At 41.1% G+C, this 19,449-nt stretch overlaps 1 pseudogene; it reads right to left on the bottom strand.

Moving 5' to 3' along the window:
• Window positions 1–3,356: 3,356 nt before the first annotated feature.
• On the bottom strand, window positions 3,357–11,402 carry LOC110490945 (annotated as a pseudogene).
• Window positions 11,403–19,449: the final 8,047 nt, after the last annotated feature.

Below are 19,449 nucleotides of genomic sequence, written 5' to 3'. Positions count from 1 at the left end.
AAATTAAATTTCAACCATGCAGTAATGCTGAAAGCTCTGAATAGAGCCCCAATTCTTAAAATAAAATGATATGATAAATAATTTGCAAAAACAGTTTGCTTGCCATTGCGCAATTAGTGACCTTTGAAATCAAGATATTCCTTTGAAATAATGTTTGTGAACTGTCACGTTCTGACCATAGTTATTTTGGGTTTTCTTTGTTTTAGTGTTGGTCAGGACGTGAGCTGAGTGGGCATTCTATGTTGTGTGTCTAGTTTTCCCGTTTCTATGTTTGGCCTGATATGGTTCTCAATCAGAGGCAGGTGTTAGTCATTGTCTCTGATTGGGAACCATATTTAGCTAGCCTGTTTTGTGAGTGGGTTTCTTCTGTCTTCGTGTGTCTGCACTAGACAGAACTGTTTCGTTTTTTTCACATTTGTTGTTTTGTATTTTGTAGTGTTCACGTTTATCGTCTTTATTAAACATGATGAACACTAGCCATGCTGCGCTTTGGTCCTCTCCTTCGTCCACAGAAGAAAACCGTTACAGTGAACAATAATCTAATTCATATTTGACCCTGTCCTATACAGTTGTCATGTCTTTGGCATCATTAAAGTGAAGACTTATTTTATCAAATCAATTCTCTGTAATTATTATTACGTGATTAAACTAATCATGTAAATGTAATTAACTAGGAAGTCAGGGCACCAAGGAAAATCTTCAGATTACAAAGTTATAATTTTCCTAAAATACATTTTCAGATATTTTAATATCTGACCAATTAGTCTTCTAATTAATGAATTATTCTTTACCTCACGTTAGTCTCATTCCAAACTCTGTAAATTGTAGGTTATCTGCATGAACCCAGCCTTCACTATGAATCATCCATACATCAATTGTCTTAATTTATTTACTAACTAACTAAATTATCATTGAAATGCATAACAAACAAACAAAACAAACAGTAGGTATGGTTACAATGAAATGATAGGGGATGTGCCCTAGTGGGCTAAACCGGTATGGCGGCTTGGCGCGAAAGACAAAAGATACTACATAGTTGATAATCATATTGATAGAAATACTAATACTTTGCACATGAACACTCACTCATTCGGGAATATTTGCAATCAATATATATATTTAGGCTCAGTGTGTCTTCGTGATCTCTGTTGGAATTGTCCGTCTTTATGTTGGAAAGTTCATCTGAACTTCTCTTTGTGTCCCTGGAGTCTTTCGTGAATGGATACTTCATAGTCCCATTCAGAAATGTTCTTATAGAATAGATGTTCCGGCGGTTGTCGGTCTTCGCATTCAGACGACATAAATTCTAGCTGCAGACTAGTAATTAGTATCGAAGATTTGCTCTTATTTTGTCAGTATCGATAGTCTGAGTTTAACCATTTCCACCAGTGTAGCCAATGCGCCACGTGGTTTGGTTAGGAATTCATTAGCCGAGGAATGCATGGTCTCTACTCAAACCTTAGCCCTCTCGGTAATCGAGGTACGCTTGGTCTCAAGGGAATTTGGTTTTTTTATTCGGAAATGCAGAAAAGGCTGTCCCATGACGTCAGATCAATGTCTGTGCTCATGGGGCGGGCCAATGACTTAGTTAACTTTAAAGGGAATTGTATTCTCTGTCATTAAACAGCTTAAAATCACATTACAAAATTTCACAAATTGTTTCATCTTTACTCATTCATTTTATACAATAATTAGATGCAAATCTCATAACGGAGACTCTTGTATAAACATAATTATGGTAATGTAGCTGTATTGTCTCTCGTGAGGTCACAAACATTAGACAAAATGGACCGGTCGTAGCTGGATTCTCCACCGACCGTATACACATTCTCCAAACATGGATATTGTTCAGTTCTCAAGTTCTGTGAGGTAGAAGAAGTTCCTTTGTTCTACTGTTCTACTCTCTCTATACCGCATGGCCGGGGGGGAAGAGAGTCTCCTCAGGAATTTACGACCTGAGATAACAGAGCCTGGGTGTAGTGGGAAGAGAGAGGTGGTGAGAGAGAGTTGGTGCTTGCTATATCCAAAGAGGGCCACGTCATGACACAGTATTCTTAAAAATATATACAATGTGAATAATAGTATGGCTGTTGGACATCAAATACTTACAAAGCGATTGAGGAAGAAGCTGTCATCCATCATACATGACATGAGGGAATTTGCTAATTATAACCAATATCATTATTTTGATTAAAAGAACTGACCTGGGAGATGGCATCACAACTCTTGGACTCACTCCTCATCCTTTCCTTTCTGTGACAGAGAAGACGGATGGATTATGAAAAAATTGTAATACTACTGTGTAATGAAAAACATTTTATACTGCATTATACTGTGTCCTTAAAATATATGATAGGAATCTTCAACAGGTATTATGGTATGGAATACACTATGAACTTGATGCTGTCCCCATACAGATACTAAACATGTATCTGATTCTCTTGTGTAATAGCCAACACCAAGAGCAATACGGTCCAATTAAAGAATTCAATGAACAATAAATACATTTTGCTCTTCAACTACAGTATGTATTACAGAAATGAGTTACAACTGTTAAAGCTGTTAGCGACATACATTCAAGAAGTAATCTAAAACAATTCTAGGTTTAGCCACAATTAAAGGTGAATTCTCTCAAAACATTATCAACTATGTTAGTCCCCACCTGAGGTATATCATTTGTCTATATTTTAAATACAAAGATTTTTCCCACTTTTTCATGGGTCGTAAATCCATGACGCCATTCTGACCATTAGCAGTTAATCAAAATTTCACTGGATCTTGTCAGTTTTAGAACACAATTGATGGCAGCAAATGAATAAACATGCATTGTTATTCATTGTAAATAAGCAAACATGGGCAAGTACCAGGGGAGGTCAGCATCAACAAATAAAGTTAGTCATTTCTGTATGAAACCGTTCTCATAATTATCCTTAAGGCATATATGTTGGAGTTAAGGATGTATTTGAAATGTGTCAGTACGAAATTGTATGAATTCTGACCATTACAGAGTAGGATGCCAAGTCTAAAAAAAAAGGTTATCCAGTCAATCGTATTTCATGGCTTTTAGAAAGAGCTCACAGAAAGAGCTCACAGAAAGAGCTCACAGACAGCTGTCCCCCAGTGTTCATTATGAAGATGAGATGTTAGGGAAGCAATACAGACCAAATTTAAGTGAGTTCTGCTTCCATGTTCTACAATCTTGTAATGATAGGGGGGTGACTGAGACAAGAAATGTAACATCATAACCTTTTTAGGAAAACATGCAACTTACATGGGATCATCTTGAAACTTTCTCTGTACAGGTAACTTTCATCAAGGTTTTACATGGTCTATAATTTAAGAGTATTTCCAAAATACTATATATAGCTCAGTTTCTTACGGTCTTCCTCAGTCTGCACACAAAAAATAAAGAGAAAAAAATAGGGAAACATTATATGTATGTTACAATTGATTCTGAGCATTAATTGTGCCCTGTCAAATTAAAGTATATAATGTACCCGGTGGGAGCTCCTTGATGCGTCTCTCATATTTACGGACTCCTTTCACAGAATCACTGCCCCTCCTTTACTCCATTTCCACTTCACTCTCTAGCTCCCTTACTTAGAAAGATATGATCAATGTTAAACACTATTTCCAAGTATGTTGTTACTACTCTTTTCAATATTGAAGCTAGAATAATGACTACAGTACCAGTCAGAAATTTGGACACACCTACTCATTCAACGGTATTTCTTTGTTTTTACTATTTTCTAACTTCTAGAATAATAGTGAAGACATCAAAACTATGAAATAACACATGTAGTAACCAAAAAAGGGTTAAACAAACCTAAATATATTTTTGATTATTTTAAGTAGCCACCCTTGATGACAGCTTTGCACACTCTTGGCATTCTTTCAACCAGCTTCATGAGGAAACCTTTTCCAACAGTCTTGAAGAAGTTCACACATATGCTGAGCACTTGTTGGCTGGTTTTCCTTCACTCTGCGGTCCAACTCATCCCAAACCATCTCAATTGGGTTGAGGTCAGGTGAATGTGGAGGCCAGGTCTTCCGATGCAGCACTCCATCACTCTCCTTCTTGGTCAAATAACCCTTACACAGCCTGGAGGTGTGTGTTGGGTCATTGTCCTGTTGAAAAACAAATGATAGTCCCACTAAGCGCAAACCAGATGGCATGGTGAATCACTGCAGAATGCTTTGGTTGCCATGCTGGTTACGTGTGCCTTGAATTTTAAATAAATCACTGACAGTCTCCTCTGAGCAGTTGAGGTTGAGATGTGTCTGTTACTTGAACTCTTTGTAGCATTTATTTGGACTGCAATCTGAGGCTGGTAACTCTAATGAACTTATCCTACGCAGCAGAGGTAACTCTGGGTCTTTCTTTCCTGTGGCAGTCCTTATGAGAGCCAGTTTCATCATAGCGCGTGTTGGTTTTTGTGACGTCGCTTGAAGAAACTTTCAAAGTTCTTGAAATGTTCTGCATTGACTGACATTCATGTCTTAAGGTAATGATGAACTGTCATTTCTCTTTGCCTATTTGAACTGTTCTTTCCATAATATGGACTTGGTGTTTTACCAAATATGGCTAACTGCTGTATACCACCCTACCTTGTCACAACACAACTGATTGGATCAAATGCATTAAGAAGTAAAGAACATCCACAAATTAACTTTTAACAAGGCACACCTGTTCATTTAAATGCATTGCAGGTGAAGCTGGTTGAGTGAATGCCAAGAGTGTGCAAAGCTGTCATCGAGGCAAAGGGTGGCTACTTGAAGAATCTCAAATATATTTTGATATGTTTAACACTTTTTTGGTTACTACACGATTTCATATGTGTTATTTCAATGTAGAAAATAGTAGAGAATAGTCCAAATAAAAAATAAAAGTCAACTTTTGACTGGTACTGTATAAAAAGTGACTTTGAATTAATAGAAGAGAATGTAGCTTAGACACTTACTCTGGCCTCCAGCTTCTGGATCTGCTTCTTGCCCCCCTTCATGGCGATTTGTTCAGCTTCATCCAGGCGGTGCTGCAGGTCCTTGATGGTCTGCTCCATGTTCTTTTTCATGCGCTCCAGGTGAGGGGTCCTGCTCCTTCTTCAGCTCCTTTGCCATCATGGCAGCATCAGTAATGGCCTTCTTGGCCTTTTCCTCTGCATTTCTACACTCCTGCACAGCCTCCTCCACTTCATTCTGAAGCTGGGATGTGTCGCCCTCTAGCTTTTTCTTCTGGCTTAACAGGCTGGAGTTCCTCACATATATTTGACAAATTACTTTTAATTTAACCTCTACAGTATATACCTCAGGTAGCAGACATTTAAGGAGAACACTAATTGTTATCTATAGAGCTTGATTGTTTGTAGTCCTAAAAAATGGAAATGACTTACCTCTGGTTCGTTCATTCATTCCTATGGGTGAAATGGGGTGGCTGGTAGCCTAGTGGTTAGAGCATTGGGCCAGTAATCGAAAAGTTGGTGGATTGAATCCCTGAGCTGACAAAGTTAAAAGCTGTCGTTCTGTACCTGAAAAAGGCAGTTAACCTACTGTTCCCCGGTAGGGCATCATTGTAAAAAATAATTTGTTCTTAACTGCCTTGCCTAGTTAAATAAAGGTTAAATAAAACATGAATGGGGAGATATTGGGGTTTTGGGATAAACCCTGAAAATAAGGTCTGAGGTTTCAACAGGCTTAGGAGATCCTATACATTTTGTTCTATGAGATAATATTAGTCAGTTAACATGCCCTTTATGAATTATGAAGCCTTTTTGTGCTTTATGTACTTGTTTTGATTACATAAATGCTTAAAAATTCACAAAAAGTTACGTTATCTGATGAAGAATATCTCATAGAACAAAAAAGTACAAAATCTCCTAAGCCTGTGTTTACTACAGACCTTATTTTTCCTGTTTATCTAAAAAAAAAAAAAAAAAAATACCATGGGCCTTGGCCAAAGAGACATGACTGAGTTAGTGCCTGCAAAAAAAGATGCCATTACTATTGCTCCTCTCTATTACTGTCTTACCTGTGAGTGTAGAAGTTGAACTCTCACTAACATCCAGCAGTTCCTGCTCAGCCAGTTTGCGGCCTCTCTCAGTCTGCTCCACCAGGGCTCTCAGCTCATCCAGTTCAGCCTGCATCAGGTTGTTACGTCTCTCCACAATGGCAATGTTCTCCTTCAGGTCATCACTGACACGAAGAGCATCATCCAGCTGCAGTTGAGAATCCTGTAGAGATAATAGATTTTACTATATTTATTGTATTGTTTCACAGTGTGGTTTGGCTTTTTCTGAATGCACAAGCAATGTTTTTAATTCAGTGGTGTGGAAGTAATACCTTCAGATGGGAATGGGGACCCTTTGGTTGCTCCTGGGCCTCGGATGCCTGCCTGTTGGCCTGGCTGAGCTGGATCTCCATCTCATTGAGATCTCCCTCCATCTTCTTCTTCAGCCTGAGAGCTTCATTCCTGCTGCGAGTCTCTGACTCCAGGGATCTTTGCAGGGTATCCACAACTCTCTGCTGGTTCCTCTTATTCATCTCCATTTCCTCATCCTTCTCCACCAGCTTCCGTTCAATGTCAGCTTTCACCTGGCTGAACTCCAGCTGAGCTCTCAGGATTTTGCCCTCCTCATGATCCAGGGAGCCCTGTGAGAACATAGCCCCATATAAAATCTCATTATACAGTCCGTTGCTACCAGTAAATAGTGTCTGTTGCTAGAAGTAAATGTTTTCTGTTCTCACTTCAGCTTCCTCTAGAGCAGAGTGTTGCTCAGCCTTCTGCTGCTCCAGCTGGTTATGGACTTTCTCCAGTTCTTGGATGCGATTTCCTCCCTCACCAAGTTGCTCAGTCAGATCAGAAATTTCCTCTGTGGTTAAAAAAATACATGTACATGAGAATATTTTAGTGATAAGTAATCTCTGTAATATATACATCTTTAATTGACATCAATAATGCTGATGCTGTGTTCTCGGTCTTCATGGTCTGCAGGTGATCCAGAAACTCCTCATGGGAGTTCTTGAGTTTGAAGAGCTCAGTGCTGAGAGATCTGGCCTCTTTCTGGGAGCTCTCCAGCTCAGTCTGAGACTCCTCAAACTTCTGCTTCCACTCATCCAGGACCTGAAAAACATACAGGTTTTACAAGTTGTTTGAATATATTATATATCATGTATTATAATGAAGGCTAATATGACTTGCGTATCCAATAATTTATTTAGTTGCTTCTTGTCCAGAGAGGCAGCAGCTGCATTAGATCTCTCCACATCTACCATGAGATCTTCAATCTCATTCTGGAGTCTGTGTTTAGTCTTCTCTAGGGATGAACATTTAGCATTTACAGCTTCCACAGCTTCCTCTGCATCCTGCAGACGCTGAGCCAGCTTTTTCCTAGATTGATTTGGATAAGAAACACATTTCAGAACAGCTGACTCTTTTCTGTCTAAATGGTTGTTATAACAGGTCATCCATGTATTATTCATCATGTACTTTTGTGTATTGCTCATTCAGCCAAGGTTCAATAGCCTGAAAAGTAAGAGAAAGTAATAAAACATCCTTACTTTGCGTCCTCAAGCTCCTCAGTCTTCTGGATGTCATCAGTTTCATACTTGGTTCTCCACTGAGCCACCTAAGCATTAGCCTTGGACATGTCGCACTGCAGCTCAGCCTTGGCCTCCTGCTCCTCCTCATACTGCTCCCTCAACAGCATTCTTGGCCTGGTAAGGACATTTTTTAAATTATGTTAATTATACCGGAGGATGAATGTAGTTAGATAAAGGACAATGCATTCTTTGTGTCAATACTTTGACTTCTTCCTCCAGTTGTCACTTGAGGTCTTCAATCTGCTGAACGTTGGACTGCTTACCTCTGGTCAGTTGAGAGATCAGAGAGTCCTTCTCCTCCAACTGTCTAGCAAGTTCATCTGTTTTCATGCAATTCAAATTATGTTAAATTATATTACTTCATCTGGTTATTTATTGTGGCTGTTCATGTGAATGTCAGTATGTTTAGTTAATATACCATTCTCATTTTGAAGCTTTGCTTTCTGCATGGTAAAATCATTGATGGATCGCTGTCCTTCCTCAGCTTTCGTCCTGTATTCACTCATCTGGTCCTCTAGAGTGCGGCACATTTTCTCCAAGTTTGTCTAAAAACAGATTTGTTTTTGAATGACAGAACAGCATCACTAGATTACATCTTTAAAGGCATGTATGGAATTACTTTGTTGATTTATGGGTGATACCACATACATTTGCAGTATCTCAGTATCTCTACTTGCACATTCATCTTCTGCATATCTATCACTCCAGTGTTAAAATTGCTATATTGTAATTATTTTGCCACTATGGCCTATTTATTGCCTTACCTCCTTTATCTTTCCCAATTTTCACACACTGTATATATACTTTTTTCTACTGTATTATTGACTATATGTTTGTCTATTCCATGTGTAACTCTGTGTTGTTGTTTGTGTCGCACTGCTTTGCTTTATCTTGGCCAGGTCGCAGTTGTAAATGAGAACTTGTTCTCAACTGGCCTACCTGGTTAAATAAAGGTTAAATAAACATTGGAAGTCAGATGTTCTGGTAAGAAAAGAACAGTTGCAACAGAAAGATTCCTTTTTCAACAATGCTATTGACATACCTGCAAATCCTTCAGTTTTTTCTGAAGCTGGGCACTCATGGCCTGCTCATCCTCAATCTTGCTGCTGAGTTAGCTTATCTCAAAGTCCTTCCTGATGAGTAAAGCACACATTTTAGCACTTTTTTGTAAAATAATTATTCGTTCGATTTTTTTTCAGGTTAAGATCTTCCTTCATTCTCTCCTCCATCTGCTGCTTGTCATTCTCCAGGTCCATTAGGCTCTCCTGGGTCAACTTTAAATCTCCCTCCAGCGTTCTCTAGGCTCTCTCAAGGTCCATTCTCACCTTCTCATTCTTCAGTGACCCTTCAATCTGATAAAATATGTCATTAGCAATTTTCGGGTTTGTCAATTTACTGTAGCCTATTTTTAGGATATAACACATCTTGTTGACATTTTTATGAATTCCTATTTGATACTCACATCATCAACTTGCTGTTCCAGTTTGGCTTTGGCCTTGGTCAGCGGGTTGACTTTGTCCTCCTCACTCTGCAGGTCATCCAGAGTTTGCTGATGAGCCTCCAGCACAGCAGTGTCGTTACTCTTCCCTCCAAACTTTCCACCAAACCAATTAAGTTTAGTTTTAACAACACAAGAACAAAGAAAAGGGTTTACCTTGTTCTCTGTGGCATGCTTTTCCTTCTCCACTTTAGCCAGAGTGAGCTCCAGATCATCAATGTCCTTCTTGAGTTCTGAGCACTCATCCTCCAGCTTCCTCTTCCTAGAAGTTGACCATAAATAACTTGAATGTGGGATCCTCCAGATTTACAAAACATGCCAGTCATGTGCCTCTGTAGGAAAATGGCACAAATTGACCACAGGGTGGCCCTGTAATGACCAATTGATTTACAACTTCAGACCCAGCATGTTAACCAAGAGTTACAAAATGTGGCAAGGTCTTTAAAAGCATGTACATAACACATGGCCAAAATGCTTTTAATTACTTATCAGTAGCCAGATTTGGATATATTATATGGTAGTAGCCAGATCTGAATCTGCAACATGGTGGCACTATACCAAGTACGCATTTGTATCCTTTTACTTGACCCAAGGGGTATGAGGTCTTGGATTTGTAAGTGTCACACTGTTAAATATCAAGATAGCTGTCAGGTCATCAAGTGTACAGTGTGGGGCATGTACTGGTGACATAGCTGGAAAGGGTGTTACCTCCTTCAAGACCTGTGCATATAACCGCTGTATAGTATAATGCATGTTGGAGCCCTTTTAACTCTTACAACTTCACACCTTTCACTTCGCTTCAGTTTTGAGGTCCTGTAGCTTCCAGAGCTGAACATACCATTGCCTGCCATTCAATTAATTTCTAAGGGTCCCATTCCTAGCTGTCACATGTGTGTGTGTGCCTCATTTCACACAGAACATTAGGATTCTGTGTGAAAGGTTCACTTACACTTGAAGGGGTTAGGGAGGTTATATTAGTTGTGCTTGATGTACTTGAACACATGGATTCACCTTTACCTACTCTCCTGTCATCCTTTGTCTCCATAGATTAACAGACTGCCAGGCCATCTCTACTGCTCCCACACAGGCTAAGACCATCTCTTCCCTCACCAAGGCACGTGGGTTCCCTGACAGGGGGTGAAAGAAAGATATAGGTTAGTGATGCAGGAGTAGCCTTCACAAATCTTCCTCTAGCAACAGAATCAGCACTGACCAAGGTAAGTTCTCTGATCATAATGACATTATATTTAACTCCTACCGGACAGTCAGCATGTAGTGTTCAATGTGCAGGTGCAAGTGCAGGAAAAATTAATGTGGATATTATTAACATTTACCAAATTAGTGAGTCTCATGGTCTGTATCTGTAAGATTGAGAGAATAGCATTGATTTTACAGGACCTCACTTCAATTACATTTTAGTGTAGATAATTTGTTGTGAACTCTGATAACTTACCAGAAGTGTCAGGAGAAGCCAGTACAGAGGTGGGTAATGGCACAGCTTGTTTTCTAACTTCCCCAAGTGGACAATGTGGGAAGTACAGGGAGAACATTCTGAGTTAGCAGCCCATGTGGTCATGTAACACTCCCTGTGGTTTCACCCTTGCTGTAGGACGTGTAACACAGATGAAATATTAGCTTGTTGTTTCTTAATGTATTAGTCCATTTATTTAGTTTTTATTAAAAAGGTAAGTTTAACGTTATTATTAAACAAATTAATTGGTCAAGGAAACTTTTGCAGTTCACATTGTTATTGAATACAAGTTACTGAATACAAAAACTGTTTTTATTGAGAAGTTAGGGCTGGTCAAAAGCAGAGAAAGCCAGGATATTCAAACAAGAAACACAGCTCTTCACCCATGCACTACCAAGGTTTTCCAGCACACAGCTTTGACACTTGGTACATTAAAAAGTTCTAAGTACTTTTTAAAAACGTATTTTATTTAACTTTATTTAACTAGGCAAGTCAGTTAACAGCAAATTCTTATTTACAATGACAGCCTACCCCGGCCAAACCCCCCGGACGACGCTGGGCCAATTGTGCGCCGCCCTATGGGATTCCAAATCACGGCTGGTTGTGATACAGCCTGGAATCAAACCATGGTCTGTAGTGACGCCTCTAGCACTGCCTTAGACCGCTGCGCCACTCTGGAGCCTGACTGATGCAGTTGATCATTACTAGACAGCCATACTCATAACACGATGCAGCCACCCAAAAAACATATATAATATTAATATTGCATTCAGACCGCAAGGACAGCTCACCTGGGAGGTCTTTAACTCCTAGAATTCGCCAGCCGTGAGTAACCATTGCGAATTAATAAGCTGCCCTGTTCAATGCAATTGTTTGATCAAGCATATTATGGAAGTGCAAATGTGCTTATAATTGGAATGTTTGATAAACTTGGGAATGGAATTCAAAACACAGCAGTGTGAAAACAATTAGGAAGTTTGAGTTTGGGAAACACTGAGATCCTATGCACAATGTAATCTAATCAAATGTCTAATAGTAGGCCTAACGTGGAAATGCAATGCATCAATGGAACGCAACTAAAGGATCTAAAGATACTGGGTGTTTAAATTGAAATAAAGGGAACTAAAGGAGGTCTAAGGGGGCATTGCATTTAACAATCAAATCAACAACTATGTCATTATAAGATGAGTGAATTAAAAGTGAATGACGGCTGAAGAAGACCCCACTGGAGAGGGCAGAGGAGCATTTAAATTCACACTATGCAGCATGGAGAGGCAAACTTGGAGAATGTAGGAAAATGAATGAAATAAAAGTTATTGTTGATGGAGTAAATGTTGAAACTGTGAATGAGGGTTTTGAAGCATTTCATGTTGTTCTCAATGACTTTAAGAATGCTCATGCATCTGTGCTAGAGCTGGTCACAGAGGAAGAAAAGGAACAGGAGAGCATGAACTATTATCAACCAAGAATGAGGACTTATGAACATTTCCTGAAAGATTTGGAAATATGGAAAAATGTTGAAGTGGAGACACAAACGCTCATTGAACCACATGACACATGACTCCAATGAGTCAACAATATAAAGTCAAACACAGTATTCATCATCCTCAGTGTCCTCTGCATGCATAAAAGCTGAGGCAGAGAGTCCAGCACTACTAGGTAGATATATTAGAGAGACCATATATGAGAATCCATAATAATAATATGTGATGTGCATAGGCAGTATATCATTTGGAAAATAAAATGGTATGTACAGTAGTAGGTGCTGTATACAACATTAGGATGATGCTATGTCAAGAATACATGTATGTGTACATAGAGTAAACAACAGTATATAAACAGTATATGAGGTGAACAGCATTAAGTGACTCTATATACATGGGGCATTCGTTTCAAGGTGCAGGGCTGAGTACCGGGCAGGTAGCCATTTGGCAGATTTTCAATGCTCAAAAAAAGGCACTTGTGGTTTTGTACACAGTCATGATATGTGGTATAGAAATGTAAATGGGAAGCTATATCTCTGCAGATGATCTGTTTATCTGGTCAAGATCACTGATACAGGTACCCTCCACCCTCTGGTGGCATAGATAACTTGTTATTAAGTCTCCAGACAAACCTAGATTATGTAGGACAAACATATTTTCACAATTTCAGTTATATCAGCAACATATCATCAGTTATAGCACGTTTTTGAGCTCATTCAGTAGTTTTTACCTGATCAAGTACAGGTAGAATCCTGTTGAAAAATAAAAGTACCATTTACAGTGCCTTTGGAAAGTATTCAGACCCCTTTACTTTTTCCACATTTTGTTACATTTTGCCTTATTCTAAAATGGATGAGATTTTGTTTAAATCCTCAGCAATCTACACACAATACCCCATAATGACATTAGAAAACAGGTTTTTAGACATTTTTTAAATGTATTAAAAATATAAAACAGAAATACCTTATTTACATAAGTATTCAGACCCTTTGCTATGTCATGTCTTTACTATCATTAACTGAAGACTTTTAGTTTTTATCAAAGATTCTCTGTAATTAGCATTTCGCGATTAAACTGATTCATCATGTAACTGTAATTAACTAGGAAGTCGGGGCACGAAGGAAAATATTCAGATTACAAAGTTATAATTTTCCTAATATAACTTTTCAGATATTTTCATATCTGATCAATAGACTTCTGATTAATGAATTCTTCTTTACCTCATGTTAGTCTCATTCCAAACGTTGTAAATTGTTGGTTATCTGTACGAACCCAGTCTTCACTATTTTATTTATTATTTTATTTTACCTTTATTTAACCAGGTAGGCAAGTTGAGAACAAGTTCTCATTTACAATTACGACCTGGCCAAGATAAAGCAAAGCAGTTCGACAGATACAACGACACAGAGTTACACATGGAGTAAAACAAACATACAGTCAATAATACAGTATAAACAAGTCTATATACAATGTGAGCAAATGAGGTGAGAAGGGAGGTAAAGGCAAAAAAGGCCATGGTGGCAAAGTAAATACAATATAGCAAGTAAAACACTGGAATGGTAGTTTTGCAATGGAAGAATGTGCAAAGTAGAAATAAAAATAATGGGGTGCAAAGGAGCAAAATAAATAAATTAATTAAATACAGTTGGGAAAGAGGTAGTTGTTTGGGCTAAATTATAGGTGGGCTATGTACAGGTGCAGTAATCTGTGAGCTGCTCTGACAGTTGGTGCTTAAAGCTAGTGAGGGAGATAAGTGTTGCCAGTTTCAGAGATTTTTGTAGTTCGTTCCAGTCATTGGCAGCAGAGAACTGGAAGGAGAGGCGGCCAAAGAAAGAATTGGTTTTGGGGGTGACTAGAGAGATATACCTGCTGGAGCGTGTGCTACAGGTGGGAGATGCTATGGTGACCAGCGAGCTGAGATAAGGGGGGACTTTACCTAGCAGGGTCTTGTAGATGACATGGAGCCAGTGGGTTTGGCGACGAGTATGAAGCGAGGGCCAGCCAACGAGAGCGTACAGGTCGCAATGGTGGGTAGTATATGGGGCTTTGGTGACAAAACGGATTGCACTGTGATAGACTGCATCCAATTTGTTGAGTAGGGTATTGGAGGCTATTTTGTAAATGACATCGCCAAAGTCGAGGATTGGTAGGATGGTCAGTTTTACAAGGGTATGTTTGACAGCATGAGTGAAGGATGCTTTGTTGCGAAATAGGAAGCCAATTCTAGATTTAACTTTGGATTGGAGATGTTTGATATGGGTCTGGAAGGAGAGTTTACAGTCTAACCAGACACCTAAGTATTTGTAGTTGTCCACGTATTCTAAGTCAGAGCCGTCCAGAGTAGTGATGTTGGACAGGCGGGTAGGTGCAGGTAGCGATCGGTTGAAGAGCATGCATTTAGTTTTACTTGTATTTAAGAGCAATTGGAGGCCACGGAAGGAGAGTTGTATGGCATTGAAGCTTGCCTGGAGGGTTGTTAACACAGTGTCCAAAGAAGGGCCGGAAGTATACAGAATGGTGCCGTCTGCGTAGAGGTGGATCAGAGACTCACCAGCAGCAAGAGCGACCTCATTGATGTTTACAGAGAAGAGAGTCGGTCCAAGAATTGAACCCTGTGGCACCCCCATAGAGACTGCCAGAGGTCCGGACAGCAGACCCTCCGATTTGACACACTGAACTCTATCAGAGAAGTAGTTGGTGAACCAGGCGAGGCAATCATTTGAGAAACCAAGGCTGTCGAGTCTGCCGATGAGGATGTGGGGATTGACAGAGTCGAAAGCCTTGGCCAGATCAATGAATACGGCTGCACAGTAATGTTTCTTATCGGTGGCGGTTAAGATATCGTTTAGGACCTTGAGCGTGGCTGAGGTGCACCCATGACCAGCTCTGAAACCAGATTGCATAGCAGAGAAGGTATGGTGAGATTCGAAATGGTCGGTAATCTGTTTGTTGACTTGGCTTTCGAAGACCTTAGAAAGGCATGGTAGGATAGATATAGGTCTGTAGCAGTTTGAGTCAAGAGTGTCCCCCCCTTTGAAGAGGGGGATGACCGCAGCTGCTTTCCAATCTTTGGGAATCTCAGACAGAGAGGTTGAACAGGCTAGTAATAGGGGTGGCAACAATTTCGGCAGATCATTTTAGAAAGAAAGGGTCCATATTGTCTAGCCCGGCTGATTTGTAGGGGTCCAGATTTTGCCGCTCTTTCAGAACATCAGCTGAATGGATTTGGGAGAAGGAGAAATGGGGAAGGCTTGGGCGAGTTGCTGTTGGGGGTGCAGTGCTGTTGACCGGGGTAGGAGTAGCCAGGTGGAAAGCATGGCCAGCTGTAGAAAAATGCTTATTGAAATTCTCAATTATGGTGGATTTATCAGTGGTGACAGTGTTTCCTATCTTCAGTGCAGTGGGCAGCTGGGAGGAGGTGTTCTTATTCTCCATGGACTTTACAGTGTCCCAGAACTTTTTTGAGTTAGTGTTGCAGGAAGCAAATTTCTGCTTGAAAAAGCTAGCCTTGGCTTTTCTAACTGCCTGTGTATAATGGTTTCTAGCTTACCTGAACAGCTGCATATCACGGGGGCTGTTCGATGCTAATGCAGAACGCCATAGGATGTTTTTGTGTTGGTTAAGGGCAGTCAGGTCTGGGGAGAACCAAGGGCTATATCTGTTCCTGGTTCTAAATTTCTTGAATGGGGCATGTTTATTTAAGATGGTTAGGAAGGCATTTAAAAAAAAATATCCAGGCATCCTCTACTGACGGGATGAGATCAATATCCTTCCAGGATACCCCGGCCAGGTCGATTAGAAAGGCCTGCTCGCTGAAGTGTTTCAGGAAGCGTTTTGCAGTGATGAGTGGAGGTCGTTTGACCGCTGACCCATTACGGATGCAGGCAATGAGGCAGTGATCGCTGAGATCTTGGTTGAAGACAGCAGAGGTGTATTTAGAGGGGAAGTTGGTTAGGATGATATCTATGAAGGTGCCCGTGTTTAAGGCTTTGGGGAGGTACCTGGTAGGTTCATTGATAATTTGTGTGAGATTGAGGGCATCAAGTTTAGATTGTAGGATGGCTGGGGTGTTAAGCATGTTCCAGTTTAGGTCGCCTAGCAGCACAAGCTCTGAAGATAGATGGCGGGCAATCAGTTCACATATGGTGTCCAGAGCACAGCTGGGGGCAGAGGGTGGTCTATATCAGGCGGTAACGGTGAGAGACTTGTTTTTAGAGAGGTGGATTTTTAAAAGTAGAAGTTAAAATTGTTTGGGTACAGACCTGGATAGTAGGACAGAACTCTGCAGGCTATATTTGCAGTAGATTGCAACACCGCCCCCTTTGGCAGTTCTATCTTGTCTGAAAATGTTGTAGTTTGGAATTAAAATTTCTGAATTTTTGGTGGTCTTCCTAAGCCAGGATTCAGACACAGCTAGAACATCCGGGTTGGCAGAGTGTGCTAAAGCAGTGAATAGAACAAACTTAGGGAGGAGGCTTCTAATGTTAACATGCATGAAACCAAGGCTATTACGGTTACAGAAGTCGTCAAAAGAGAGCGACTGGGGAATAGGAGTGGAGCTAGGCACTGCAGGGCCTGGATTCACCTCTACATCGCCAGAGGAACATAGGAGGAGTAGAATAAGGGTGCGGCTAAAAGCAATTGGTCGTCTAGAACGTCTGGAACAGAGAGTAAAAGGAGGTTTCTGGGGGCGATAAAATAGCATCAAGGTATAATGTACAGACAAATGTATGGTAGGATGTGAATACAGTGGAGGTAAACCTAGGTATTGAGTGATGAAGAGAGAGATATTGTCTCTAGAAACATCATTGAAACCAGGAGATGTCATTGCATGTGTGGGTGGTGGAACTAATAGGTTGGATAAGGTATAGTGAGCAGGACTAGAGGCTCTACAGTGAAATAAGCCAATAAACACTAACCAGAACAGCAATGGACAAGACATATTGACATTAAGGAGAGGCATGCTTAGTCGAGTGATCAAAAGGGTCCAGTGAGTGGAGAGGTTGGTTGGGGGTCACGGCGATTTAGACAGCTAGCCAGGCCATCGGTAGCAAGCTAGCATAGGATGGAGGTCTGTTGTTAGCCACCTCTTGCGTTCCGTCAGTAGATTAGTGGGGTTCCGTGTGGTAGAAGGGATTAATCCAAATCACACAACAACAACAAAAATAAGAACAATAGATATAGTTATAGAGGCCCAAGAAGAAAACATAATAATAATAAAAATAAATAAATTGTCCGATTGTCTATTCAGATAGCAGCCGGTAAGACAGCTAACGGTTAGCAGGCCGCAGATGGGCGTTCAGGTAACGTCGCGACGGAGGAGCCAGCCGGATCTCCTTCGGGTAGATAACGTTGGCAGTCCAGTTGTGAAGGCCCGGTGGGGCTCCGCGTAGGCAGTAAAACGGGTCCGGATAGGTGACTGCAGCCCAGGAGTGATTGATGGAACTCAGGAGTGATTGACGGAGCTGGCTAGCTCCGGAATAATTGATGTTTGCTCCGGAATCGACGAAAGCCGACAGTCACACGGATAGCAGCTAGCTAGCTGTGAGATCCGGGTATGAATGTCCAGAGAGCAGTTGAAATCCAGGGACATGGAGAGAAAAATTGGTCCGGTATGTTCCGTTCCGAGCCGCGCTGCGCGGGAAAACTGGCGATAGATTTTCGAGCTAAAGGATAGCTGATGGCCACAAACCGTGGTTAGCTGAATACTGACGATTTGCCGGTAAAGAATCTAACTAGCTTCTGATTAGCTTCTGGATTAGCTTCTGGGCTAGCTTCTGGCTAGCTTCTGGTTCGTTTCTGGCTAGCTTCTTGGAGTTTCTGGCTAGCTTCTTGGAGGATTACAGATTTGAGGTAAATAATACTTTTTTATAAATATAAATTGGTGAGGCGGGTTGCAGGAGAGTGTTTTGAAGATGATTTGATGGAAAATAAAAATAAAATGTATGTGAAAAAAGTTGTAAATATATATATATACAGGACACGACAAGACAAGGACAAAAGACGTCTGAACTGCTATGCCATCTTGGTATGCAGAAGAGGTATGAGTCATCCATACATCAATTGTCTTAAATCATTTATTTATTAACTAACTAAACAATCACAGAAGTGCACACACACGTGCTCGGTCCTCCTTTTTCTGTAGTCCACAATCATCTCCTTTGTCTTGATCATGTTGAGGGAGAGGTTGTTGTCCTGGCACCAGACAGCCAGGTCTCTGACCTCCCATTGTTGTCGGTGATCAGGCCTACCACTGTTGTGTCATAGGCAAACTTAATGATGGTGTTGGAGTTGTGCCTGGCCATGCAGTGTGTACAGGAGGGGACTGAGGGGACTGAGCACGCACCCCTGAGGGGCCCCTGTTTTGAGGATCATCATGGCGGATGTGTTGTCACCTACCCTTACCACCTGGGGGCTGTCCTTCAGGAAGTCCAGGATATACTATCGTAAATACAGCATCTTATGCATTCTAAATAACCACCCATTCGGAAAAGGAAAATGCAAGAAATATATTTACTCTGAGCTGCGCTTCGAAGAGGGAAGGCTGGTCGAAGAGGGAAGGCTGGGTTGCCCAGCAGAGATCTCCCTTGTCCTTTGAAGAATATTTCTGGGCGGATATGTTGTAGTGTGTGGTAGAGTGGATATATTGTAGTACCCTGTCGTTCTGAAGAGATTGTCCGTTTCTTTCCTAGAACATGCACGTTACATTACAGTTGCTGCTGATAACTCGACGTCTAGGATGTATCACTTCTTTAGTAAATAAGAGTTCATAGTTCATACCAAGTTGCCATACTGTAAGCTCATGCTATATTCTGGCTGGTGTAGTCAAATTCATCCTTCCAGCGTGGCGATCGTCACCTCCATGTTGAAATTCGCCCTTCTAAACGTATGGACATCAGTCCTCACGTCATCGGGAATACAATGTTAATTTCATTAGGTTGTTGTCGTTCAACCATTCGCAACCAGAACTCACGCTGAGTTTTAATTTTTTTTTTATGTTTTTACCCTGTTTTCTCCCCAATTTCATGGTATCCAATTGTTTAGTAGCTACTATCTTGTCTCATCGCTACAACTCCCGTACGGGCTCGGGAGAGACGAAGGTTGAAAGTCATGCGTCCTCCGATGCACAACCCAACCAAGCCGCACTGCTTCTTAACACAGCGCGCATCCAACCCAGAAGCCAGCCGCACCAATGAGGAAACACCATGCACCTGGCAACCTTGGTTAGCGCGCACTGCGCCCGGCCCGCCACAGGAGTTGCTGGAGCGCGATAGACAAGGATATGCCTACCGGCCAACTCCTCCCTAACCCGGGCGACACTAGGCCAATTGTGCGAGCCTGGGCGCGAACCCAGGGTGTCTGGTGGCACAGCTGGCGCTGCAGTACAGCGCCCTTAACCA

This window comes from Oncorhynchus mykiss, chromosome 15 (assembly GCF_013265735.2).
Source record: "Oncorhynchus mykiss isolate Arlee chromosome 15, USDA_OmykA_1.1, whole genome shotgun sequence".
NCBI lineage: Eukaryota > Metazoa > Chordata > Actinopteri > Salmoniformes > Salmonidae > Oncorhynchus > Oncorhynchus mykiss.
The sequence above is the reverse complement of the archived record's forward strand: the minus strand, read 5'-3'. Positions and strand labels throughout refer to the sequence as shown.